This window comes from Mustelus asterias, chromosome 20, assembly GCF_964213995.1.
Source record: "Mustelus asterias chromosome 20, sMusAst1.hap1.1, whole genome shotgun sequence".
Classification (NCBI taxonomy): Eukaryota; Metazoa; Chordata; class Chondrichthyes; order Carcharhiniformes; family Triakidae; genus Mustelus; species Mustelus asterias.
In genome coordinates this window covers 4,871,983-4,898,514 of record NC_135820.1, presented here as the reverse complement: position 1 = coordinate 4,898,514, position 26,532 = coordinate 4,871,983, and the positions used below count along the sequence as shown (strand labels likewise).

Sequence of the window (26,532 nt, the reverse complement as noted above, 5' to 3'; positions counted from 1 at the left end):
TGCAGCGCTCCCTCAGTACTGACCCTCTGACAGTGCAGCACTCCCTCAGTACTGACCCACTGACAGTGCGGCACTCCCTCAGTACTGACCCTCTGAAATTGCAGCGCTTCCTGAGTACTGACCCACTGACAGTGCAGCACTCCCTCAGTACTGCTCCTCTGACAGTGCAGCACTCCCTCAGTACTGACCCTCTGACAGTGCAGCACTCCCTCAGTACTGACCCTCTGAAATTGCAGCGCTTCCTGAGTACTGACCCACTGACAGTGCAGCTTTCCCTAAATACTGACCCACTGACAGAGTAGCGCTCCCTCGGTCCTGACCCTCTGACAGTGCCGCACTCCCTCAGTACTGACCTTCTGACAGTGCGGCACTCCCTCAGTACTGACCCTCTGACAGTGCAGCACTCCCTCAGTACTGACCCTCTGACAGTGCAGCACTCCCTCAGTACTGACCCTCTGACAGTGCAGCACTCCCTCAGCACTGACCATCTGAGAGTGCAGCACTCCCTCAGTACTGACCTCTAACAGTGCAGCACTCCCTCAGTACTGACCCTCTAAAAGTGCAGCACTCCCTCAGTACTGACCCTCTGACAGTGCAGCGCTCCCTCAGTACTGACCCTCTGACAGTGCAGCACTCCCTCAGTACTGACCCTCTGACAGTGCGGCACTCCCTCAGCACTGACCCTCTGACAATGCAGCCCTCCCTCTGTTCTGACCCTCTGACAGTGCAGCACTCCCTCAGCACTGACCCTTGACAATGCAGCACTCCCTCTGTTCTGACCCTCTGATAGTGCAGCACCTCCCTTTGGGGCCCAGTCTCACAGGGAGGATTATATTCTGATGTATTCGAGAGGTGATGTTGCCAATTCTTCTTCTCTGCAGTTCTCAACTTAATAAACCACAGGAAAATTGAAGATGATTTTACGGAGTGATTTTTTAAATTATTTACCTGGAATGTCTTCAGTATTTATGTCTTTTTCATGCAATCGACAATCTGGAACATGAAATGTTGCAGATGAAGAGAAATGTGAAATAAATCCTCTTACGATGTCTCGTCTCACTGGCTACAGAGGTCGTTCTCTGTTACTGAGTCCCTCCAGAATTGACCACATCAACTCAGTCCTGACTGGTCTGCAACATTCGCCCATCATTCATCCAATCAACCAGTTATAGTTCAGACAATCCTTTCACTCCGCCAACATTCAGTAACCAGTCACAACTAACCAACACCAGTATCTAGCCAGGAGGGCACGATGGCCAGGGGCGTAGCCAGGTTCCAAAGTTAGGGGGAGCCAACACATAAAAAAGGTGCCACAACGCATACCAAATAATTTTAAATTCATTATACATTTTTATTTTGTATTTAAAATTGAAACATAATAAAAACACATGTGTTATTTATTTGTTTTACATTTTAAACGTAAAATGAAAACAAGAGGAAGCAATATGAAAAAGGTTTGAAGCAACTACAACAGCCTCTTCGGTCTAGGCTTCATTCTAGCAAAGTTATCTCTTACTTTATTATAATCTACCTCAGTAGCCAACTGTCTTTCAATGGAGACCAAAGCTAACCCAGACAATATATCCTCGCCCATTGTAGAGTGAAGGTAGGACTTTATGTGTTGCAGCCGGCTAAAGGATCGTTCCGCAACTGCGCTAGTTATTGGTAAGGTCAGAAAAATGTGGTACAATGTGGACAGGTTAGCATAAATGGAACACATGTCATTGGCGATCATGAATTTTAGTACATCGTTGATGGTCAGTTTCTCGACATTTGAATTTGCCTTACTGCTAGTGCTCATTATCTCTTTGTACATGAGGAATGGCACGGTAGCACAGTGGTTAGCACTGCTGCTTCACAGCTCCAGGGACCTGGGTTCGATTCCGGGCTTGGGTCACTGTCTGTGTGGAGTTTGCACATTCTCCTTGTGTCTGTGTGAAACTATAAAGTACGCGCCAAATATTTTCAGTGAACTGTTCCTGTGATGTCACATTCTTGTTCTTGATCTTTGCTATGTACTATGTAGCTCTAGAATTCCTTCCCTAAACCTCTCCACCACTCCCTATATGTTGCTCTCTCTCTATCTTTCTTTAAAATGCACCTTCAAATTGACCTGTTTGACCAACCTTTTGGTCACCTGTCCCTAATATCTCCTCATGGAGCTTGGGGGTCAATTATTATGTTATCAGGCTGTTTTGTTGTGAGGTTTTTCTACATTCAACATGTTTCCTTATATAAATGTAAGTTGTTGTTGAACACATTTTCTTCTCTGATCCTCAGAATGGTGATAACTTTTTGAAAATTCCTTAATGGGACGTGGGCATCGCTGGCTGGGCCAACATTTGCTGCCATCCCTAATTGTCCTTCAACTGTGTGGCATGCTGGGCCATTTCAGAGGGCAGTTGAGAGTTAAACCCATTGCTGTGTGTCTGGAGTCACATGTAGGCCAGACCAGGTATGATTTCCTTCCCTAAAGGACATTAGTGAACCAGATGGGTTTTTCCGACAATTGGCAATGATTTCATGGTCATCAGGACATTCTTTATTCCAGAATTTGTTTCTATTGAATTCAAGTTCCAACATCTGCCATGGCAGGATTCAAACCTGGGTGCCCAGAACATTACCCTGGGTCTCAGGTGTACTAGTCCAATAATTTGGTGTGGCACAGCGCCAGGGACCCGGGTTCAAGTCCGGCCTTGGGTCATTGTCTGTGTGGCGCCTGCATGTTCTCCCCATGTCTGCGTGGGTTTCCTCTGGGTACTCCGGTTTCCTCCCACAGTCCAAAGGTGTGTGGGTTGGGTGGACTGGCCGTGCTAAATTGCCCCTTATTGTCAGGGAGACTAGTTAAGGAAAATGCATGGGGTTATGGGGATAGGGCCTGGGTAGGATTGTGGTTGGTGCAAACTCGATGGGCCAAATGGCCTCCTTCTGCACTGTAGGGATTCTATGATTCTAGTAGATTCTTAATTCCTCATCTTGTTTCTATTGAGTTCAAATTCCACCACCTGCCGTGGCGAGATTTGAACCCACGTCCCCAGAGCATTACCCTGAGTCTCAGGGTTACTAGTCCAGTGACAATACCACTGCGCCACCATGGGATTTGGAGATCCCAGAGGACGCTTTGACATTTTTCAGACATTCTTCAGAGACAGTGGAACAGAATAGACTCTTTCGCCAGTGCTCTCTGACTTTAGGGCCCATGCATGCTGCTGTACAGAGTTGGAGGCAATCATCTGTGTCTCAATCACGCAAGTTTGATTAATTGATAAAAACATAGAATTGAAAGCTCATCTCATCCACGGCGACCCTGACAACTATCATCGATTGTTGGGAATAAAGAAACCCATCTGGTTCGCTAAGGCCCTTTAGGGGAGGAAATCATCTGCTGTCGTAGAGTCATAGAGGTGGACAGCACAGAAAAGGCCCTTTGGCCCATCATGTCTGTGCTGGTCAGAAACAAATCACCTGACTATTCTATTCCAATTTCCAGCACTTGGTCCATAGCCTTGTATGCCTTGACATCGCAAATGCGCATTTCAATGCTTCTTAATTGTTACGAGGGTCTCTGTCTCCATCATCTTTCCAAGCAGCAGGTTCCAGACTCCCACCACCCTCTGGGTGAAAAAACGTTACCTCACATCCCCTCTAAACCTCCTACTCCTCACCTCAAATCTATGCTTTCTGGTTATTGATCCCTCCACCAAGGGGAAAATTTTCTTCCTGGCTATCTATGCTTGTCAATTTTATACACTTCAATCTTGTCCCTCTCTTGTCTCCTCTACTCCAAAGGAAACAACCCCAGTCTACCCAATCTCTCTTCATAACTAAAACTCTCCAGCCCTGGCAGCATCCTGGTGAGCTTCCTCTACGCCCTTCCCAGTGTTATCACATCCCCCCTATAATGTGGATTCTAGAGCTGTGTACAATATTCTGGGTCCCTGCCTCACAGCGCCAGAGACCCAGGTTCAATTCCGGCCTCGGTCACTGTCTGTGTGGAGTCTGCACCTTCTCCCCATGTCTGCGTGGGTTTCCTCTGGGTTCTCCGGTTTCCTCCCACAGTCCAAAGATGTATGGGTTAGGTTGATTGGCCATGCTCAATTGACCATTAGTGTCAAGGGGATTAGCAAGCTAAATACATCGGGTTACGGGGATAGGGCCTGGGTAGGATTGTGGTCAGTGCAGACTCGATGGGCCGTATGGCCTTCTTCTGTACTGTAGGGATTCCATGATTCAATAATCAACATTTTATACAGTTCCAGCATAACCTCCCTGCTCTTAAACTCTACACCTCTGCTAAGTCTTATTAACCACTTTATCCATCTGTCCTGCCACTTTAAGGGACCAGCGTACATGCACCTTCCCCAGTCTGGCCTACACGTGACTCCAGTCCCACAAGTGATTCAGGAGATTAGGGAAGGCCAATAAAGATGCCGTCCTAGCCAGTGACGTCCATATCCCCTGAAAGAATAAACAAAGAAAAACATGTGGTTGATTCCTAACAGCTCTCTGAAGTGACTGAGCCAGGTGTACCAAACTGTCAGTCGATGCACATGGTTCGAGATGGCAGCTCACCGCCACCTTCTCAAGGGGCAATTAGGGATGGGCAATAAATGCTGGGCCCAGCCAGAGATGACCATCTCCCGGGAAAGAATAAAGAAGAGGAAAGTAGAGCTGACGTCAAATCTGCTCCTCACCACCAACTCCAATAGCGGGAGTCCACAGCCTCACTCATCTCGAAACCGCAAATCCCGCCCAAGGTCAACGGCTCTTTGCCCGTGGTGGGCAGGGCAGGGCGGGGTGGTAAATGTCCGGCCCAGTATGAGCAAATAACAGCAGCAAATCCATGTTTACTTATTTCCCTGTAATCTCTGGAGGAACGAGGTAGAAACTGAAGGAGGAGAGAAGGGTTTGTGGCAAAGCAGTATCTTTCCGACTCACCGTCATTTACGATTAACCATATATGGGTCTGCCTATTAACACTGGCGTTACCGGGACTCTACACTGCAGTCATGGTGCTACTGAATAAAATACATGGGATGTAAATATAGAAACAACCACTGCTGTTACAGCCCGTACTGTAAATCACGTTGCATCTGAGAACTCCATGATTCAGCATTGGTTTTTGAACCATCCACGCCCTCTTGCCCGCTGCCCAGAGGGGTCCCTGATTGGCTAACTGGCCCCCACAATTTTCTGTCATGAATTTGATTTTGAGACGTTCTTCACCTCTACAAGCAATGGTTTCCAATATCGTTCTAAGGATGTTCACATTTCCCTCTCCAGTATCCTTCCCCATTCCTACAGCAGACACGACAATCCAAGTCTGGCTCACAATCGCTTCCACACCGGTTGCTGTTAAATTCCACGCCCCCCCCATATCAACCATGGTATTCCATTTGCCTTCATTCAAATGTCCAGTTTACCATCAAATTAATTCATTAACGGGATGTGGGCACCATTGGCTGGGCCCAACATTTATTATCCATCACTGACTGCCCCTTGGGAAGGTGGTGGTGAGCTGTCTTCTTGAACCCGCTGCAGTCCCTGATGTGTAGGTGCTGTTAGGGAGGGAGTTCCAGGATTTTGACCCAGCGACAGTGAAGGAACGGCCGATATATTTCCAAGTCAGGATGGTGAGTGACTCGGAGGGGAACTTCCATGTGAAGGTATTCCCAGGTATCTGCTGCCCTTGTCCTTCTGGATGGTAGCGGTTGTGAGTTTGGCTTATTTGACCTCCAAAATAGTGGATTGGTTGTGATAAATCCTTGGGCAGTCTTTTTATCAGGAATAATTCTGACCAACCCAAAGCAGTGGAATTCTTCAATACATCGAAACATAGAAACTAGAAGCAGGATAGGCCATTGGAGTCGGTGGTGTGGTAGACAGTGAGGAAGGGTGTCGTAGTTTGCAGGAAGACTTAGACAGGTTGCAAAGTTGGGCCGAGAGGTGGCGGATGGAGTTTAATGCGGAGAAGTGTGAGGTAATTCACTTTGGTAGGAATAACAGATGTGTTGAGTATAGGGCTAACGGGAGGACTTTGAATAGTGTGGAGGAGCAGAGGGATCTAGGTGTATGTGTGCATAGATCCCTGAAAGTTGGGAATCAAGTAGATAAGGTTGTTAAGAAGGCATATGGTGTCTTGGCGTTTATTGGTAGGGGGATTGAATTTAGGAGTCGTAGCGTTATGTTGCAACTGTACACAACTCTGGTGCGGCCGCACTTGGAGTACTGTGTGCAGTTCTGGTCCCCACATTACAGGAAGGATGTGGAGGCTTTGGAGAGGGTGCAGAGGAGGTTTACCAGGATGTTGCCTGGTATGGAGGGGAGATCCTATGAGGAGAGGCTGAGGGATTTGGGATTGTTTTCGCTGGAAAGGCGGCGGCTAAGAGGGGATCTTATTGAAACATATAAGATGATTAGAGGTTTAGATAGGGTGGATAGTGATAGCCTTTTTCCTCTGATGGAGAAATCCAGCACGAGGGGGCATGGCTTTAAATTGAGGGGGGGTAGTTATAGAACCGATGTCAGGGGTAGGTTCTTTACCCAGAGGGTGGTGAGGGATTGGAATGCCCTGCCAGCATCAGTAGTAAATGCGCCTAGTTTGGGGGCGTTTAAGAGATCCGTAGATAGGTTCATGGACGAAAAGAAATTGGTTTAGGTTGGAGGGTCACAGTTTTTTTTTAACTGGTCGGTGCAACATCGTGGGCCGAAGGGCCTGTTCTGCGCTGTAATGTTCTATGTTCTATGTTCTATTCGGCCCTTCAAGCCTGCCACACCATTCATTATCATCATGGCTGATCATCAAATTCAATATCCTGATCCCCCCTTCCCCCATATCCCTTGATCCCTTTAGTCCCAAGAGCAAAATCTAATTTCTTCTTAAAATCAGACAACGTTTTGGCCTCAACTACTTTCTGAGGTAGTGAATTCCACACATTCACCACCCTCTGGGTGAAGAAAGTTCTCCTCGCCTAAGTTCTAAAAGGTTTACCCCTGATCCTCAAACTATGACTATGACCCCTAAATGACCCCAATAACAGTGGTTAGCACTGCTGCCTCACAGCGCTAGGGACCTGGGTTCAATTCTTGCCTTGGGTCTGTGTGGAGTTTGCACATTCTCTCTATGTCTGCATGGGTTTCCTCCGGGTGCTCCGATTTCCTCCCACACTCCAAAGATGTGCGGGTGTGGTTGGTTGGCCATACTAAATTGCCCCTTAGTGTTGGGGAGATTAGCAGGGTAAATGCGTGGGGTTAGGGGAATACGGCTTGGGTGGGATTGTGGTCGGTACGGACTCGATGGGCCAAAAGGCCTCATTCTGCAATGTAGGGATTCTATGATCTATGAAAATGTCAACATTTTCACAACCTAACGGTTGATTGCGAAATGATCATTTACTAGCAAATATTGAATTCAGCCGTTCTTTCATTGGTTTTATTATTGAAATATTTGAATCATCCTCTCGGTTTTAGAATTAAACAGTTACCTCAGAATGTAGAATATGGAGAGGAGGGGAGGTCCCCCAGTGCAGTGGCAATAGGATCCCTGCCTCTGAGCCAAAAGCTCCGGGTTCGACTCCCAGTGAGAGATGAGAATGGGATGGAGAGCAGGTCGATAGAAATGGGGAAGGAGACAACCTGTTGGGTCAGATTTGTTGTTTACTGCAACCTGAATATTTTCACATTTAAAAACTTGATAAAAGTTGACAGGCCCCAGTGAGATTTGAACTCACGACCCCTGGTTTACAAGACCAGTGCTCTAACCCCTGAGCTATGGAGCCAGTTACACTGCATTGTTGGGTGTTCCCAGTTAGTACTGTATGTTTGAACAATGATGTGGAAATCAATTAAACTCAGAAATAGTGACTCATTCCCCACACACCTACCTCAGTCACTTCAATATTCACCTGCCTACAACAGCAAGACATATCATAAACCTTTCATATCATAAACCTTCCTGAGGCAATTCTATCTCCATCTCGGGGACATGGGTTTAAGGTGTGTGGGGAAAGCTTTAGAGAAGATGTGCAAGGCAAACTTTTTACATAGAGGGTGGTGAATGTCTGGAATGCGCTGCCTGGGGAGGTGGTGGAAGCAGGTACAATAGCGGCATTTAAGGGGCAACTAGATGAATACATGAATAGAATGGAAGGATACAGACCCCGTAAGTGCATGCGGTTTTAGTTTAGGCAGGCATCATGGTCGGCACAGGCTTGGAGGGCTGAAGGGCCTGTTCCTGTGCTGTACTGTTCTTTGTTCTTCGTTCCATCAATCTCTCTTTCTTTTTTCTCTCTCATTTCTTTCTGTCACTCTCTGTATCTTCACCATTTTCCTTGCCTTTTTAAATCTTCCTGCCTTTTAGTTTGCTGCTCTCTGCCTTTTGCTTCTCTCTCTCTCTCTCTCTCTTTTTCATTCTGTCTATCTTTGTCTTTCTCTCCTTCTCTTTCTCACTCTTTCTGTTTAACTTTCCTTCTGTCTCTCTCTCTCTCTTTCTCTCTATTTGGTGTTTGTTATTTTAAAAGTTAAACGGGAAAGGTGGTCAAACTGTGACTCATGGAGAAAGTTAGAGATAGTATTAGATCCAAGGTAGCTGCATACAGAATGCATGATGGCACAGTAGTTAGCTCTGCTGCTTCATAATCACTAGATGATCTGGGTTCAATTCCTGGTTAGGTCACTGTCTGTGTAGAGTTTGCATGTTGTGTCTGTGTGGGTTCCCTCCCAAAGATGTGTAGGTTAGGTTTTTTGGCCATGCTAAATTGACCCGAGAGTCAGGAGGATTTGCAGGGTAAACGTGTGGCGTTACGGGAATAGGGCTTGGGTGGGATGTGGTCAGTACAGACTCAATGGGCTGAAAGGCCTGTTGGGATTTTATTCTATAAATAAGCCAGAAAAAAACAACAGACCTGAGGATTGAAAGCAGTTCAGAATTAAGCAAAGGAGGACCAAGGGATTGATTAAGAAGGGAAAAAGAGAGTGTGAGAGTAAGATGGCAGGGAACATAACAACTGAGTGTAAAAGTTTCTATCGGTATGTGAGGAGAAAGAGATTTGTGAAGATAAATTTAGGTCCCTTACAGTCAGAAACAGGGGAATTTTCGAAGGGGAACAAAGAAATGGTGAACCAACTGAATACGTACTTTGGTTCGTCATCAGAAAAGAGGACACAAGATATCAGAAATGTTGGGGAACAAAGGGTTTAATGAAAGGGAGGAACTGGCGGAGATCAGTTTGAGTAGAGGAATGGTGTTGGGGAAATTGATGGGATTGAAGGCCGATAAATCCCAGGGCCTGATAATCGACATCCCAAAGTATTTCAGGAAATGGCCCAAGAAATGGTGAATGCTTTGGTAGTGATCTTCCAAGATTCTATCAACTCTGGAACAGTTCCCACAGATTGGAGGGTAGCTAATGCAGCCAACTAGTTAAGAAGGGACTTAGAGAGAAAACAGGGAATTATAGATCAGTCAATCTGACATCAGTAGTGGAGAAAATTCTGGGAGCCATTATCAAAGATTTTATAGCAAAACACTTGGAAAACAGTGGCAGGATCGGATAGAGTCAGCATGGATTTATGAAGGGGAAATCATGTTTGGCAAATCCACTGGAATTCTTTAAAGATGTAACTAGTAGAGTTGACGAGAGGGAGCCAGTGGATGTGGTTTATTTGGACTTATTTGGCTTTCGACAAAGTCCCACATTAGAGATTACTGTGTAAAAGTAAAGTGCATGGGTTTGGGGGGTAGTATATTGAGATGGAAAGAAAACTGGTTGGCAAACGGGAAACAAAGATTAGGAATAAATGAGTCTTTTTCCAAATGGCAGGCTGTGACTCGTGGGGTACTGCAGGGATCTGCGCTGTGACCCCAGCTATTCACAATATATATTAATGATTTAGATCAGGGAACTAAATGTAATATTTCCAAATTTGCAGATGATTTAAAGCTGGGTGGGAGGGTGAGCTGTGAGGAGGATGCAGAGATGCTTCAGTGTGATTTGGACAGGCTGAGTGAGTGAATGGGCATCTGCATGGCAGCTGCAGCGTAATGTGGATAAATGTGAGGTTATCCACTTTGATAGCAAAAACGGGATAGTCGATTACTATCTGAATGGCCATAAATTATGAGAGGGAAGTGTGCGATGAGACTTGGGTGTCCACGGACACCAGTCACTGAAGGTAAGTATGGAGGTGTAACAGGCAGTAAGGGGGCACACACTGAAGGTGAGAGGGGGAAAGTTTAAAGGAGAGGTGAGGGGCAAGTTTTTTTACACAGAGTGGTAGGTGTCAGTTGAAGTTAAGTTTTAGGTTTATTTATTAATGTCACAAGTAGGCTTACATTAACACTGCAATGAAGTTACTGTGAAGATCCCCCAGCCGCCACACTCCGGCGCCTATTCGGGTACTCTGAGGAAGAATTTAGCATGGTCAATGCACCTAACCAGCACATCTTTCAAACTGTGGGAGGAAGCCGGAGCACCCGGAGGAAACTCACGCAGATACGGGGAGAACGTGAAAACTCCACACAGACAGTGACGCAATTTAGGAACTGAACCGGGTCCCTGATGCTGTGAGGCAGCAGCGCTAACCACTGTGCCATCTTGCCACCCCAATGTGGGACACTGGCACAGTGGCACAGTGCAGATGGGCTGAATGGCCTGTTCCTGAGCAATTCTATTATATTTGCTTTCTTCCTGAATAAATTCACCTCGTTTCCCTCTCGCACTGGCTCCTTGTCCAGTTCTGACTGGGAGCTGGAAGGTAGGATTAGGTTGAGTAAGACATTATTCGGGGAGAGTGGTGTAGGGGCTGGACGGGGTGGTCATGGACTGAGAGAGAGGGAAGAGGGAAGCAGTAATGAGAGGGAGAGAGAGAGAGAGAGGGAACATGGAGGGAGATCAAAGAACAGAAAGAGGTGTGGGGAAGCGAGAGAGGATACCTGAGGGGAGAAAGCAGGTGAATAGACAGAGAAATGGAGAGAGCGGTCCTGTTCTCCAGGGTTAGTGTCAGAGGGGGATCTTCCCTCGCAGCCTGCAGCTTTCCCTGTGAGATACTAACTCAATTTCCAAATTTCAGAGCTGGGATTATCCTCCCTTCCTTTCTCTCTCTTTCTCTCTGTCTCCCTTTGTCTCGCTCTGTTTCTCTCTCTCCCTCTCTCTCTCTCTTTGTCTCTCTCTTTCTTGTCTCTCTCCCTTTCTCTATCTCCCTCTCTGTCTCTCTCCCTTTCTCTCTCTCTCACTCTCTTTGCCTCTCTTCCTTTCTCTGTCTCTCTCCCCTTCTCTCTGTCTGTCTCTCCCTTTCTCTCTTTCTCTGTCTCTCTCCCTCTCTCTCCCTGTCTCCCTCTCTCTCTGTCTCTCTTTCTCTGTCTCTCTTCCTTTCTCTCTCCCTCTCTCTCTCTGTCTCTCTTTCTCTCTCTCTGTCTCATAAGAACATAAGAAATAGGAGCAGGAGTAGGCCATCTGGCCCTTCGAGCCTGCCCCGCCATTCAACAAGATCATGGCTGATCTGAAGCGAATCAGTTCCACTTACCACTTACCCGCCTGCTCCCCATAACCCCTAATTCCCTTATCGATCAGAAAACTATCTACCCGTGATTTAAACATATTCAACGAGGAAGCCTCCACCACTTCAATGGGCAGAGAATTCCAGAGATTCACTACCCTCTGAGAGAAGAAGTTCCCCCTCAACTCTGTTCTGAACCGGCCCCCCCCCCTTATTTTGAGGCTGTGCCCTCTAGTTCTGGTTTCCCTTCTAAGTGGAAAGAATCTCTCCACCTCTACCCTATCCAGCCCCTTCATTATCTTATATGTCTCTATAAGATCACCCCTCATCCTTCTAAACTCCAACGAGTACAGACCCAATCTGTTCAATCTCTCCTCATAAGCCACACCCCTCATCTCCGGTATCAACCTGGTGAACCTTCTCTGCACTCCCTCCAAGGCCAATATATCCTTTCGCAAATAAGGGGACCAAAACTGCACACAGTACTCCAGTTGCGGCCTCACCAGTGCCCTGTACAGTTGCAGCAAGACCTCCCTGCTTTTATATTCTATCCCCCTCGCGATAAAGGCCAACATTCCATTCGCCTTCTTGATCACCTGCTGCACCTGCAGACTGAGTTTTTGCGATTCGTGCACAAGGTCCCCAGATCCCTCTGCACAGTCGCACGATGTAATTTTTCTCCATTTAAATAATATTCCAATTTACTATTATTTCTTCCAAAGTGGATAACCTCGCATTTACTAATGTTATATTCCATCTGCCAGATCCTCGCCCACTCGCTCAGCCTATCCAAATCTCTCTGCAGACTTTCCACGTCCTCCACGCAATTCGCTTTCCCACTCACCTTTGTGTCATCAGCAAACTTGAATACCCTACATTCAGTCCCCTCCTCCAGATCATCTATGTAAATGGTAAACAATTGAGGCCCCAGCACCGATCCCTGCGGCACGCCACTGGTCACCAACTGCCAACCAGAAAAGCACCCATTTATCCCAACTCTCTGCTTCCTGTTAGATAGCCAATCCCCAATCCACGCCAACACCTTACCCCTAACTCCATGTACCCCAATCTTCTGCAGCAGCCTTTTGTGAGGCACCTTATCGAACGCCTTCTGGAAATCTCTCTCTCCTTTTCTCTCTCCCTCTCTCTCTCTTTGTCTCTCTCTCCCTCTCTCTGTCTGTCTGTCTCTCCCCTTCCCTCTTGCTCTCTGTCTGTGGTGAACCATCGTTGGTTCCCACTGTGGGATTGTTCTAATGTTGTTGTTGGGCTAGGGTGGGATTGATACACCTGTGGTTGTTACTGTTGTGGCACATCCCAGTCGGGCTCCGCCTCCTGGGAGAGGTATAAGAGTCCCTGCTCGGACGGGACCCCTTCAGTCTGGGATAGTGTGTTAAAGTTCTGATAGTTCCATTGTTAGTTAATAAAAGCCTTCTTTTACCGAAGCTTTGTGCCTCGTGTCCAATTGATGCGCATCACTGTCTCTCTCCGTTTCTCTCTCTCTCTCTCTTTCTCTCTCTCTCTGTCTCTCTCTCTCCGTTTCTCTCTCCTCTCTCTTTCACTCTCTGTCTCTCTCCCTTTATCTCTCTCTCTCCCTTTCTCTCTGTCTGTCTCTTTCCCTGTCTCTCTCTCTCTCCCCCTCTCTCTCTGTCTCTCAATGTCTCTCCCTTTCTCTCTTTTTCTCTCTCTCTAACTGAAATTTGACTAGGTGAGTGTTTAGAATCAGGATTGAATTCTGTATCTACCTGCTCTGGTTGATAAGTGAGGGATGGGGGAAGGGGGGAGAGAAAGATCGAGAGAGGGAGAGGAGTTGGTGAGGAGAGTGTTTGTGGGAAAGATAGCGTGTGGGAAATGGAGTGATTGGTGAATAGAGAGAGGGAGAAAAGGAAAGTGGGAATGAACGCTGGACCAATCCATTGATGCTCAGAGTGATCTAGTAAACACCAAACCACAGACCGGAAAACGGGGGGAGGGTGTGGCCAGCGGATGAGGTATCGGTTAAAAATACAAGACAAACAATCACATATCCTTCACCACCACCTCAGAGATTGAAAGCAGGAATGTGGAATGTTCAGTTAGATTGATGTGTGTAAGAATCAACACCAGCAGAGGTCAGATACAGACTGAAACTACAACCTTCGATTAGAACAACAATGTTTCTGATAAGGAGCTCAGAATTAAATCGGCATTTGGGATGTTATTATTAGCGAAAAATCTGAGCATGATATAGTATGGGACAAGGCCATTCTGCCCACCTTGTTTGTGCTGGCTCTAAGGCACAGCAATCCAATTAGTCCCACTTCTACCTTACTCATCATCCATCACGCGACCCAGCCTCTCATCCATTGACTCCTTCTCTCTTCCCGCTGCCTCGGAAAAGCAGCCAGCATAATCAGTCACCCCTCACACCCCAGACATTCTCTCTTCCATCTTCTTCCGTCGGGAAAAAGATACAAAAGTCTGGGGTCACATACCAACCGACTCAAGAACAGATTCTTCCCCACTGTGGTCAGACATTTGAATGGACTTACCTCACATTAAGTTGATCTTTCTCTACACCCTAGCTATGACTGTAACACTACATTCTGCACTCTCCTTTCCTTCCCAATGAATGGTTTGCTCTTTCTGTATAGCGCGCAAGAAACAATACTTTTCACTGTATCCCAATACATGTGACAATAATAAATCAAATCAAATCAAATCTTTCCGTATGGTCCTGTGAACCTTTCATTCCCAAGTATTTCCATGCATTCCCTTAAAAAAGTTATTATTCCACTTAAGAATAGAGCAGGACTATCATTATCAGGGACTGGGCAGAATGTGGGACTCACTCCCACAGGGAGTGGGGAGAATGTGGGACTCACTCCCACAGGGAGTAGGGAGAATGTGGGACTCACTCCCACAGAGAGTGGGGAGAATGTGGAACTTGCTCGCACAGGGAGTGGGGAGAATGTGGCACTCACTCCCACAGAGAGTGGGGAGAATGTGGGACTCGCTCCCACAGGGAGTGGGGAGAACGTGGGACTCACTCCCACAGGGAGTGGGGAGAATGTGGGATTCACTCCCACAGGGAGTGGGGAGAATGTGGGACTCACTCCCACAGGGAGTGGGGAGAATGTGGGAGTCGCTCCCACAGGGAGGGGGGAGAATGAGGGACTCATTCCCAACCTTCATGTCTCTCTCCCTTTTTTTCTCTCTCTCTCCCTCCCTTTCTCCCTCTCGTTCTTCCTCCCTTTCTCTCTCTGTTTTTCTCTCTCTCTCTGTCTCTCCCTTTCTCTCTTTCTCTGTCTTTGTCTCTCTCCATTTTCCCCTCTCTCTCTCTCTGTGTGTCTCTCTCCCTTGCTCTCTCCCCCTCTCTCTCTGTTTCTGTCCATTTTTCTCCCTTTCTCTCTCTCTCTCCGTCTCTCCACCCTTTCTCTCTCTCTCTCTCGCTCTCTGTTTCTCTCTCTGTCTCTTTCTCTCTCTGTCTCTCTCCCTTCCTCTCTCTCTGTGTCTCTCTCCCTTTTTCTCTCTCTGTTTTTCTCAGTTTCTCTCTCTTTCGCTCTCTCTATGCCTTTCTCTTTTTCTCTCTCTGTCTCTCTCTCTTTCTCTCTCTCTCTCTATGGCTGAAATTTGACGAGGTGAGTGTACGGAGTCAGGGTTGAATTCTGTATCTACCTGCTCTGGTTGATAAGTGAGGGATGGGGGAGTGGGGAGAGAAAGATTGAGAGAGGGGGAGGAGTTGGTGAAGAGAGTGTGGGAAAGATAGTGTGCGGGAAATGGAGTGATTGGTGAATAGAGAGAGGGAGAGAAGGAAAGTGGGAATGAACGTTGGACCAATTCATTGATGTTCAGAGTGATCCAGTGAACACCAAGCCACAGACTGAAGAATGGGGGAGAGGGTGAAGACTAACGGACCAATTGTGATCATTAAAACTGCCAGCATCTCCTCACGGAGCCTCCCTCCTCATTGCTTCTCCTGCTCTCTCACTCCTCCCCTTCCATCATCCCCTCCCTTCATCACACTTTCAGAGGAGTGGGAACATCACCGGACTCGGAATCCAGAGGCACAAACTCTGAGCATTGTGATGGGACTGTGCCTTTAAGAAAGGCATCTTAATTATGTTGCAGGATGTTTCCAGCAGGCGCTGGAAGTTGTCGGCACAGTGATGTCTGCGACTGGTGTCCTCTAATTCTTACTGAAGCAGTATCATTGATATAATGATTATTTCGAATCTGGCCGAATGCAGTGTCCTGGAGTTTTATAATCCTTTGGGGATTGCTGAGTGGAGCTTGATTTGCGGATGATTAACAGGTCAGGTGATGCCCGGGGACAGGTTTTTTCCCACAGAAAAATCTGAGATTTTAGTTTCATTTTTCTCAGATACTGTTTGGGCTTGAGAGAGAAAACAGTATCTCTCTCTCTCTCTCCAGAGGTGTGCTGAAAGTTTCAGGACTGGGAAGTCTTAGGGATTTGTTCCAATGTTCAAAAGGCCAAATCACAGCAGTTGTTAACAAGCTGCAGAATCCAGCATCACGTGAGCATACTTGCTTTTTGTGCCCAGTCGAGAATGTGGTGCAGGTCTGTGGGACGTTGTTTGACTTGGAACATCAGAGATAGCTAGCTGTTTATGCTGTATCATGTTTGAATCTTGTAATTGGTAAAAGTTATGCGAATTGTTTTTATTATACTTTAACTGCACTCTTAAATAAAGTTTGTTCAATAAAAGCTCCCTATTGGTTTACTTGAATCATACCTCGAGTGAAACACCTTATGCTCACCCTAATGCCAAAAGCAAAATGTAAAGATTAGGGTCTAGGCTAACTGCATAAAACACCTTGGGAGTTTCTAGCCTGGGTCTTAACAGGACGTAAGTTCAAATCCCACCAGGGCAGCTTGTGGAATTGAAATAAAGTTAATAAATTTGGGGCGGCACGATGGCACAGTGGGGTGAGACACGGTGGCACAGCTGGGGTGGCACGGTGGTTAGCACTGCTGCCTCACAGCGCCAGGGACCTGGGTTCAATTCCGGCCTCAGGTGACTGTCTGTGCGAAGTCTGCACTTTCTCCCCGTGTCTGCGTGTGTTTCCTTCAGGTACTCCGGTTTCCTCCCGCAGTCCTAAAATGTGTGGGTTGGATGGATTGGCCATGGTAAATTGCCTCTTGGTGTTGGGGCACAAACAGGGTAACTATGAGGAGTTACGGGAATATGACCTGGGTGTGATTGTGGCCAGTGCAGACCCGATGGGCTGAATGGCCTCCATCTGACTGTAGGGATTCTATAATCTATTCTATGATCTATGAATTGAAAGCTAGTCTCAGTGACAGCGACTGTTGTCGATTTCTGTGCAACCCCAACAGGTTGGCTAATGCCCCTTTCGGGAAGGAAATCTGCCATCTTTACCCAGTCTGGCTTACATGTGACTCCAGACCTGGAGAAATGTGGGTGACTCTTAACTGCCCCTTTCTGGAATGGCCTCGCAAGCCATCGGCAATTAGGGACGGGCAACAAATTCTGGCTCTGCCGGTGGCACCCACAACCCATGAAAGAGTTCAACAAACTTGACTGTTCACCAGCTCAGCACTCAGCTGGGATCTGGCTGTGAATACGGAGCCCTCGGTGACCCCCTCCCCTCCTTCCCCGTTCCCCCACAAGAGGATCAAAGTATAAGCGGGAACTGAAGATTCTCATCTGCCTCTACGTTTAACCAATTTCACAAGGAGAGTGAGTGGGTACTTCGCCCCATTCCTCAGCTCCTCCCTGAACTTGGACTGAGTCACAGCGTAAATGCAGGTGTTGGTGCAGGTGCTGAGGGCCTGTAGCATCTGCGCTGCGCGGTCCGTGACGTAGCGAGGGTCGGTGTAGGAGTAATAGGACCGGATGACCACAACACGGGCGTAGACATTGTACCCGACGTAAGTCACCCGTAACAGTATAAAACTAGCGGAGATGCTGAAGAGCAAAATGATGGATTTCCTGCGGTTTGCCAGCTCGGGATCCTTGCCCTTCTCTCCGTTGCTCTCACCCCGGAGACCCCTGCGGACTCGGCTAGCCACCAAGATCCGCCTGACCGTCAGGACGTTCAGCAGCAGAATCAGGAAGAAGGGGACAAAGGAGGTCAAAACGCGATGGAAGAAGTCGTACGCTACCCACGCAGGTGATGTGAGGTAGCTCGACTTGGCAGCGCAACCCCAGGGAACGTCGTTAATGATGACCAGCGGGCGGTACAGGAAGTACCAGGGGATGGAGAATAAATAGCCCAGGGTGCCCACCGATCCCAGAACCATGCCCGCTCTTCTCGGAGTGCAGTAGGTGGCCTTTAGATTATCGCAGCAAATAGCCACGTATCGATCGAAGGTGAACGCCACCGTCAGCCAGACCGAGACACCTCCGGTGGCGAAACAAATGAAGTTACTGAGGCTGCACACGGGAGTGATGCTCAGGAACGCAAATCGGACATAATTCCGAACGGTCCACTTGAGGAGGGGATCTACGATCACGACCAGAAGATCGGCCACCGCCATTCCCACCAAATAGCGAGTGATGCATTCAGAGAGGCCGCATCTCCCCCGGGACAGAATCACGATCGCCACCACATTAGCTGGAAGAGAGGAAAAGAGGGAAGGGGGAAATTTAAAGTATTGAGTGTTAGCCTCAGACTTGTTGCTGTATCGGACAGCACATATTGGTCGATTGACCTGAGTGGTTACAGAAGAAGAGGAGCTGATTCAGCTCCTCACAGCAATGCGTCCTCTCTCTCTGCAAGGGCATCTGAACAAAACCACACCCTTTCTCAGTCGCCCTGCAACATTTCCCATCTTCGGAGCTTATTTATGCAACTTCTGTTTGAATGTTGCGACTGAATCTATCTCAGGTAGTGCATGCCGGATCATAACCACTCGCCACGTTAAATGCACCCTGTCCAGTCCTGTTAAAATTTTATATGGGTGGCACGGTGGCACAGTGGTTAGCACTGCTGCCTCACAGCGCCAGGGACCCGGGTTCGATTCCCGGCTTGGGTCATTGACTGTGCGGAGTTTGCACATTCTCCCGTGTCTGCGTGGGTTGCCCCCGAGTGCTCCGGTTTCCTCCCACACTCCAAAAGACATGCTGTTGAGGCTCATTGGCCATGCTAAATTCTCCCTCAGTGCACCCAAACAAGAACCGGAGTGTGGCGACGAGGGGATTTTCACAGTAACCTCATTGTGTTAATGTAAGCCTACTTGTGACTAATAAACAAACTTTAAGTCTCTATGAGATTCCCCCCTCATTCGTCTGAACTCCAGTGAAAACAATCCTAACTTAGTCAATCTCTCCTCATACATCAGTCCCGCCATCCCCGGAATCAGCCTAGTAAACCTTCGTTGTTCTCCCTCGAGAGCAAGAACATCCTTCCTCAAAAAAGGAGGCCAAAACTGCACACAATACTCCAGGTGTGGCCTCACCAAGGCCCTGTATAATTGCAACAACACATCCCTGCTCCTGTACTCGAAACCTCTCGCAATGAAGGCCAGCATACCATTTGCCTTCTTTACCGCCTGCTGCACCTGCATACTTACCTTCAGTGACTGGTGCACAAACACACCCATGTCCCCCTGCACACTCCCCTCTCCCAATTTACAGCCATTCAGGCAGTAATCTGCCTTCTTGTTCTTGCGAATAACCTCGCTTTATCCAAATTTTACTGCATCTGCCATTGATTAGCCCACTCACCCAACCTGTCCAGATCATGCTGAAGGATCTCTGCATCCTCGTCACAGTTCACCCTCCCACCCAACTTGGAATCATCTGCAAACTTTGAGATGTTACATTTTGTCCCCACATCCAAATCATTAATATATATTATGAAAAGCTGGAGTCCCAGCACCGATCCCAGTGGCACCCCACTAGTTACTGCCTGCCAATTTGAAAAGCACCCATTAATTCCTACTCTTTGTTTCCTCTCTGCAATCAGTTTTCTATCCATCTCAATACACTTTCCCCCCAATCCCATTCGCTTTAATCTTTCACGATAATCTCTTATGCGGGATTTTGTCAAACGCTTTCCGAAAGTCCAAAGACTGGCTCCCCCTTGTCAACTCTACTAGTTACATCTTCAAAGAATTCCAACAGATTTGTAAAGCATGATTTCCCCTTCATAAATCCATGCTGACTCTGGCTGATCTTGCCACTGCGTTCTAAATGCTCTGCTATACTGTCCTTGACAATGGATTTGAGAATTTTCCCCACTACCGATGTTAGAGTTACTGGTCCATGATGCCCTGTTTTCTTTTACCTTCCTTTTTGAATATTGGAGTCACATTCGCTACCCTCCAATCTGCAGGGACTGTTCCAGAGTCTATAGAATCCTGGAACATTCCACTGTTCTGTGATTGGAACCGCATTGTAGAACACACAGTGAGAACAAATACTACAAACAGTAGCTCGGTTAACACAGTGTTCCACCAAGAACAGGATGTGATAACAGCTTACCGACCACTCCAACCGCAGCAAGGACAGGGTAATAGATCCCCTGTATATCGTCAATTATGGAATCTGCCATTTAATGCTCAGTGGCAACTTCTGCTGGTCTGGGAAGCCCCGGCAGGAACAATGCAGCGTTCGATTCCAGTGGGTCCTGTTATATACGAGGGATAAATCCCGCTCCTATCCCCCTGATCATTCCTGTTAGTCACACACATTTAACAAACACATTGCATCAACAGTGCCGTCTCGGAGGCAAATAATTTTACTGATGTCACATCTCAGCACCAGACATTAAAGGACAAGTTGAAAGATGCATTCAGACAGATTGATTCACTAGATTTTAAAAAGATACATTTATATTTGTTCATACGATGCCGATTTGGTTTCCAAAGGAAGCATTTGTCAATAACAAAGACTGGAATCCGTTACAAAAACAGAAAATGCTGGAAAATCTCAGCAGGTCTGATAGCATCTGTGGAGAGAGAATAGAGCCAATGTTTCGAGTCTGGGTGACCCATCATGAGAGTTGATGCTGTCCTTGTAGTATTTGTTACTCATTCCTAATTTTCCTTCATAAAATGATAATGAGAGGCTGAATTTAATCCCAGAGTCCACTCGATGAGTAGGTACACCCACAGTGCTGGTAGGAAGGTAAACCAAACTTGTAACCGTCCTGGGAGTGTTTGATGGGGACAGCGTAGAGGGACCTTTACTCTGTTTCTAAACCCGTGCTGTTCCTGTCCTGGAAGTGTTTGATGGGGACAATGTAGAGGAAGCATTATTCTGTATCTAACTCCGTATACAGTACCTGTCCAGGGAGTGTTTGATGGAGGACAGTGGAGAGGGAGCGTTACTTTGTATCTAACCCCGTGCTGTACCTGCCCTGGAGTGTTTAATGGGGAAAGCGTAGAGGGAGCTTTACTCTGTGTCTAACCCTGTGCTGTACCTGTCCTGGGAGTGTTTGATGGGGACAGTGTAGAGGGAGCTTTACTCTGTATCTAACCCTGTGCTGTACCTGTCCTGGGAGTGTTTGATGGGGACAGTGTAGAGGGAGCTTTACACTGTATCTAGCCCCGTGCTGTGCCTGTCCTGGGAGTGTTTGATGGGGACAGTGTAGAGGCAGCTTTACTCTGTATCTAACCCCGTGCTGTACCTGTCCTGGGAGTGTTTGATGGGGACAGTGAGGAGGGAGCTTTACTTTGTATCTAACCCCGTGCTGTACCTGTCCTGGGAGTGTTTGATGGGGACAGTGCAGAGGGAGCTTTACTCTGTATCTAACCCCTAGCCATTCCTGTCCAGGGAGTGTTTGATGGGGACAGTGTGGAGGGAGCTTTACTCTGTATCTCACCCCGTGTTGTACCTGTCCTGGGAGTGTTTGATTTGGACAGTGTAGAGGGAGCTTTACTCTGTATCTAACCCCGTGCTGTACCTGTCCTGGGAGTGTTTGATGGGGACAGTGTGGAGGGAGCTTTACTCTGTATCTAACTCCTTGCTATTCCTGTCCTGGGAGTGTTTGATGGGGACAGTGTAGACGGAGCTTTACTCTGTATCTAACCTCGCTCTGTGTCTGTCCTGGGAGTGTTTGATGGGGACAGCGTTGAGGGAGCTTCACTCTGCATCTAACTACTTGCTATTCCTGTCCTGGGAGTGTTTGATGGGGACAGTGTAGAGGGAGCTTTACTCTGTATCTAACCCCGTGCTGTACCTGTCCTGGGAGTGTTTGATGGGGACAGTGTCGGGGGAGCTTTACTCTGTATCTAACCCCGTGCTGTACCTGTCCTGGGAGTGTTTGATGGGGACAGTGTAGAGGGAGCTTTACTCTGTATCTAACCCCGTGCTGTACCTGTCCTGGGAGTGTTTGATGGGGACAGTGTCAGGGGAGCTTTACTCTGTATCTAACCCCGTGCTGTACCTGTCCTAGGAGTGTTTGATGGGGACAGTGTAGAGGCAGCTTTACTCTGCATCAAACCCCATGCTGCTTTTTTGGCTGTTTTATCCTAATCATCTCTATTTATACTGTTTGCCAGAACTGGAACCATCTTCTCCAGTCCTGTACACCAACATGGATCTGTAAATGTCTGTGCGATAAACTCTCTGTGTTTGTGATGTTATCAGAATACCTATTGCCGTGCTTATAGTCAGTCGTGATTCACCCTGACTGCTCTCTCGTGTGGGTCTGCAGGATCCCGCTCTGGGACAGATTCCATGATCCATATTTGGATGTCAAGTACTTGCCAATATTTATTTCCAGGTGCCCTCTCTTCCTACCTCTTTCCCCATTCACTGACTCTGTCTACACTTCCCACTGCCTCGGAAAAGCAGCCAGCATAATTAAGGACCCCACGCACCCCAGACATTCTCTCTTCCACCTTCTTCCATCGGGGAAAAAGATACAAAAGTCTGAGGTCACGTACCGACCGACTCAAGAACAGCTTCTTCCCTGCTGCCGTCAGACTATTGAATCGACTTACCTCGCATTAAGTTGATCTTTGTCGACACCCTAGCTATGACTGTAACATTGCATTCTGCACCCTCTCCTCTCCTTCTCCCCTATGTACTCTATGAATGGTATGCTTTGTATAGCGCACAAGAAACAATACTTTTCACCATATCCCAATACATGTGACAATAATAAATCAAATCAAATCAAATCAAGGATGTCCTGAGGTGGCGAATGCACGACAGTTTCTCTGCCTCTTACTGAGGTAAGTGTGTGTTAAAAGCTGTACTCCCAGGAGCCTTTCAGCCATAGCCCCACACACACAGTCTTGTTCACTCCCCTGCCTGTACTCTCTGAGCTGCATTGTGCTCTGTTCACAAACGGACTCCTTTCCCATCCAACAGCTGTGCGAGTGGGGAGGGTGCCGCAAAATGACACCTGTATTTCTCAGGGTAACTTCCTGGTAGATTTGAGAAGTCTATTGATTCCCTGATATAATGCCCTGACAGTGAGATGCAGCTTGCCCGCAGCAAGAGATTAAACACCAAGCACACACCAGACATAACAAAGCTCCTATTGTTCTGCCCCATTTATCTATTAACTTCATGCTTTCATGAGAATTTCCCTGATTCCATTTCACTGTGAGAGCGCAGATAAAAAAATGTTTATTCATTGCTGTCACAAGTAGGCTTACTTAACACCGCAGTGAAGTTATTGTGAAAATCCTCCAGTTGCCACACTCCGGCGCCTGTTCGGGTACACTGAGGGAGAATTTAGCATGGCCAATGCACCGAAGCAGCACGTCTTTCAGACTGTGGGAGGAAACCGGAGCCCCCGGAGGAAACCCACGCAGATAGTGACCCGAGGCCAGTATTGAAACCCGGTCCCTGGAGCTGTGAGGCAGCAGTGCTCACCACTGTGCCACTGTTCTGTTCACGTTTTGGGTGCATGGCCATCTCTGCTTGTATGTGTGTGTGTGAGTTTGTGTGTGTGTGTGTGTGTGTGTGTGAGTGAGTGTGTGAGTGAGTGTGTGTGTGTGTATGTGCGTGTGTGAGTGTGTGTGTGAGTGAGTGTGTGTGAGTGTGTGTGTGAGTGAGTGTGTGTAAGTGTGCACGTATGTGTCAGGGAAAATGTGTGAGTGTGCATGAGTGTCTGTGTGGATGTGAGAGAATGTGTGTGTGTGTCTATGTGTGTGTGAGTGAGTGTGTGTATGAGAGAATGTGTGAGAGAGTGTGTGTGACAGTGAGAGAATGTGTCTTAGTGTCTGTGTGTGAGAAATGTGTGTGGGAGTGTGAGTGTGAAAATGTGTGAGCGTGAGTGTGCTGTGTGTGTGAGTGAGTGTGTGTGAGTGTGATTGTGCGTGTATGTATGCTGTGTGTGTGAGTGTGTGTGTGAGTTTTGTGTGAGTGCGTGTGTCTGAGTGTGTGTGTGTGATGAGTGTGTGTGGGAGTGCGAGTGTATGATTGTGTGTTTGAATGTCAGCATGTGTGTGTGTGTGTGAGAATGTGTGTGTGTGTGTGTGTGTGTGTGTGTCCGAGTGTCTGTGTGAATGTGTGTGTGTGTGTCCGAGTGTATGTGAGTGTGTATGTGTGTGTGTGAGTGGGCCCGATTTTACCAAAACTTGGTAAAATTGGGCATCGGGCCTATACCACGATCTGCGCCCAATTCCGAGCAGATCGCGGCTTTACCAACACCCGATTCGGGCGCGGGTCCGGCCCGAGCCTGAGCCCGAATCGGACTGCCCGCCGACTTAAATGCATTTGGATGCATTTAAATTGACTTAATGAACCGCGCGTCCAACTCTACCGCCAAATCCCACTTCACCGTCTTCTGTCCCGATCCGCGTCCGCGCTGTAACCGACCTGCAAAATAAAAGTCTGAAGTCGCCGCTGCAGCCTCCGAAGAGCGGGGTCAGAGACTGCAACGGCTCCCTGACCCAGCTCCTCTGGTCGGGACGGGAGGGGGGTGGGAGGAGGAGAGGGGGTGTGACGTCTCATCCTCTGGGGGGGGTGGGGGGGGGGGGAGGAGAGGGGGTGTGACGTCTCATCCTCTGGGGCGGAAGACAGGGTGTGACGTCTCATCGGTCACACCCCCTCCCCCCTGCCCCCACGGTCCACCCCCCCTCCCCCCCGCCCCCACGGTCCACCCCCTCCCCCCCCCGCCCTGCCCCCCAGCTCCCCCCTGCCCTGCCGCCCCCCCGCCCCCCCCGCTCCCCCCTGCCTCGCCCCCCCTGAACCTCCCCCACCCCCCACTCCCCCCCTCCTCCCTCCCGCTCCCCCCCGCCCCCCCTGCTCCCCCCCGCTCTACCCCGCCCCCCCTGCTCCCCACCACGCTCCCCACGCCCCCCCGCTCCCCCCACCCCCCCGCTCCCCCCCGTCCCCCCGCTCTGTCCCCTGCTCTCCCCCTCCACGTTCCCCCCCACTCCCCCACCGCTCCCCCCCTGCTCCCCCCCGCTCCCCCCTCCGCTCCCCCCCCGCTCCCCCCCACCCCACCCCGCTCCCCCCCCGCTCCCCTCCACCCCACCCCGCTCCCCCCCCACCCGACCAGAGGATGAACTTCAGAGAGCCGCTCTCCGCCTTCAGCTTTTTCTTTCGCGATTTTTTCCGAACTGCGCATGCGCGCTGGAAAGAGGATTCCAGGCGCGGATCTATTTGACGCCCAGATCCGGCACTTAGACTCAAAATGGTAAAATCCTCCCCAGTGTGTGTGTGTGTGTGTGTGTGTGAGTGTGAGTGTGTGTGTGTGTGTGAGAGTGTGAGTGTGTGAATGTGTGTGTGAGTGTGCGTGAGTGTGTGTCAAAATCTCGACTTCCAAGTTTGACTTTAACACAAACACACATTAACACAAGATACTTAACTGACAGATTGTCTTTATTTACTTGCTAGTAAGGGGAGCGTCTTGACACAATGGGTGGAGACACCACTCCACCAGACAAAGTACATCATTCTTGTTTATACAGTTCTGAAGCTCACAGTCAGTTGGACACAATCCAATCAAAAGTGTTACAAATGACATACTTTACGTATTGATCCAATAGAATGAAAATACTAAACCACCCTGATCTATGAGATCACGTGGGATACCCCAATATATCATCCCTTAGCCTGTCCTCCAGTCTCTAAGTCAGACATCATGTCTCTATTTTTGATAGTAAGAAGTTTAACAACACCAGGTTAAAGTCCAACAGGTTTATTTGGTAGCAAGCTTTCGAGGCTCTAAGCCCCTTCTTCAGGTGAGTGGGAATTCTGTTCACAAACAGAACTTATAAAGACACAGACTCAATTTACATGAATAATGGTTGGAATGCGAATACTTACAACTAATCCAGTCTTTAAGAAACAAAACAATGTGAGTGGAGAGAGCATCAAGACAGGCTAAAAAGATGTGTATTGTCTCCAGACAAGACAGCCAGTGAAACTCTGCAGGTCCACGCAACTGTGGGAGTTACAAATAGTGTGACATAAACCCAATATCCCGGTTGAGGCCGTCCTTGTGTGTGCGGAACTTGGCTATCAGTTTCTGCTCAGCGACTCTGCGCTGTCGTGTGTCGCGAAGGCCGCCTTGGAGAACGCTTACCCGAATATCTATTTTTGATAGCAGCCTCACCTTCACTAAAACAGTCACACATGGGTATCCTTTAATTGATAAAGGGGGCCTACAAAAGCCATTAGTATTTTGTGGCCTTGTCAGTGAAGTTAACTGAATCTCTAAGGGATGTGGTCAACTCAACTTGCCGTCAGGATATTCCCCGATTACAGCCCTGATAAGTTTGTTTATTGCCAACATAATGAAACACAAATATACATTGCTTATCAATTCAATGACTCAGCTTTTTATCACTACCTACAACTAAAAGGGGTGTCATCATGTTACCATTAATTCTTGTCAGCTCCCACTAAGTTCCCTACCATAATTCTTCTGTTTTTGAGACATTAATGTTTTTCTGACTCTGTTTTGATTAGAAACTGTGAAGGCAGCCTCATTAAAACTCACTCTTGTATCAGTTGTTTCTGATAAGGTGTCTGGTAAGACAATTACGTGTCCTTTATGGCCTTGTGATTCCAACAGTTCATAGAAACCCTACAGAGCAGAAGGAGGCCATTCGGCCCATCGAGTCTGCACCGACCACAATCCCACCCAGGCCCTACCCCC

The 26,532-nt window shown here is 48.1% G+C and overlaps 1 non-coding gene across 1 annotated transcript; it reads right to left on the bottom strand.

The window, feature by feature from the left end:
- Positions 1 to 7,705: 7,705 nt before the first annotated feature.
- On the bottom strand, positions 7,706 to 7,778 carry trnat-ugu (transfer RNA threonine (anticodon UGU)). The gene has a single exon. It is a non-coding gene; the product is annotated as a tRNA-Thr (tRNA).
- Positions 7,779 to 26,532: the final 18,754 nt, after the last annotated feature.